Source organism: Myotis brandtii, unplaced genomic scaffold (genome assembly GCF_000412655.1).
Source record: "Myotis brandtii unplaced genomic scaffold, ASM41265v1 scaffold1904, whole genome shotgun sequence".
Classification (NCBI taxonomy): Eukaryota; Metazoa; Chordata; class Mammalia; order Chiroptera; family Vespertilionidae; genus Myotis; species Myotis brandtii.
In genome coordinates, this window is record NW_005357093.1 from 3,675 (window position 1) to 5,450 (window position 1,776).

The 1,776-nt window shown below is 39.5% G+C and overlaps 1 protein-coding gene across 1 annotated transcript in view; it reads left to right on the forward strand.

Moving 5' to 3' along the window:
* Window positions 1-1,776, forward strand: part of LOC102240914 (glycoprotein Xg-like) — a gene marked incomplete at its 5' end in the record, with an annotated part of 17,814 nt that overhangs the window by 3,356 nt on the left and 12,682 nt on the right. The window lies entirely within an intron of this gene.

Sequence of the window (1,776 nt, forward strand, 5' to 3'; positions counted from 1 at the left end):
CAGTGCGATTGAAACTTCGTGGCCACACTCAAGGGGCCAAAGAGCCGCATGTGGCTCGCGAGCCGCAGTTTGCCAACCACTGCCCTATCCCAAGGGTGACTTCCAGCAATTACAGTACCGTTACTGCATCAGCAGAAATAAAACAATTCATGTTTTATGTCAGAGGGACCTCAGCATGGTGTGATGAGGTAAGGGTCTCTGAAAGTTGCCTGGCTCCTTGATTGTGATCGGAAGTAGAAGCAAATCAATGGCTGGGTATGGTCCTTGGCAATGTCTGTGCTTATCACAAGGGAAGACTGGAGAAGGTTTCACATCTTCTCTGAGGCACAAAGACACTGGTAACCTAGGAAACACACACTCACTCTCACATACACTCATACTCTCATATGCACACACCCTTACACACTTACACAGTCTCCCTTTCTCTCTATATCTATATCTATATCTATATCTATATCTATATCTATATCTATATCTATATCTATATCTATACTATATCTATATCTATACTATACTATATCTATATCTATATCTATATCTATATCTATATCTATATCTATATCATCTATATCTATATCTATACTATATCTATATCTATATCTATCTATCTATATATGTTTTTATTTTTAAAAAATTTTACATGCAAAAAACATTAATATTTCAAAAAAACTATTTTAAATATAATAATGTTACATGCAACGAGCATTAATATTTCAAGAAAAACGATTTTAAATTTAATAATGTTACATGCAATGAACATTAATATCTCAAGTCACATGGATTCTTTATGGAAAAAAAAAAGAAGAGGTAGGGGTGGTGACATTGACCTTGATGTCGATACATTTTACAGTAATTCAACAACCCTAAGAAGCAAACACCTTACCAGGCAAAAGCAGTGTGCCGCCGGCTACGCCGAGGGCTTCCGGAAGCTTCCAGAAAGTTTTGGAAAGTTCTGGAATCTTCCGGAAGGTTCTGGAAGGTTCTGGAAGCTTCCAGCAAGCTCCTTAGGGAATTTTGCTAGCCACAAATTCATCTCGCCCAGTAGGGGTCACTAAAAGCAAGGAGTAAGGTTCAAGGCAACAGCTCATTCATTAAAGAGCAACACCGAACACTTAGGATTAATTCAAGGGGGAAAAAAAAGAAGTAAAAAAAAAAATCCTGGAGTGATAATTAAAAACAACAACAACAACAAATAATCAATAAAAATGAACAGAAATAACTAAAATGAATCGCTGTTTTTTTGTTTGTTTTGTTTTTTATAAAAGGAGTTCATTGCCTGGCTATATGGTGGCTCCGTGGTTGAGCGTCGACCTATGAACCAGGAGGTCCCGGGTTCGATTCCCAGTCAAGGGCACATGCCCGGGTTGTGGGCTTGATCCCCAGTAGGGGGCGTGCGGGAGGCGGCCGATCCCTGATTCTCTCTCATCATGGATGTTTTTCTCTCTCTTTCTCTCTCCCTCTCTCGGAAAACAATAAACATTTTTAAAATGAAAAGATTTCACCCCATAAAACGCGAGATGCTTTCACACTAATATTGGCTCCTGACTTTGATAAGCCATCAACCAGCATTTGCGATAACCCTGAACTTCAGAAGGTGAACATAGGTATTGATCTTACAAATATGTGAGTTACATTGTCTTTTAAAATATATATATTTTTATTGATTTCAGAGAGGAAGGGAGAGAGAGAGAAACATCCATGATGAGAGAGAATCATGGACCGGCTGCCTCCTGCACGCCCCCTACTGGGGATGGAGCCCACAACCCGGGCATGTGC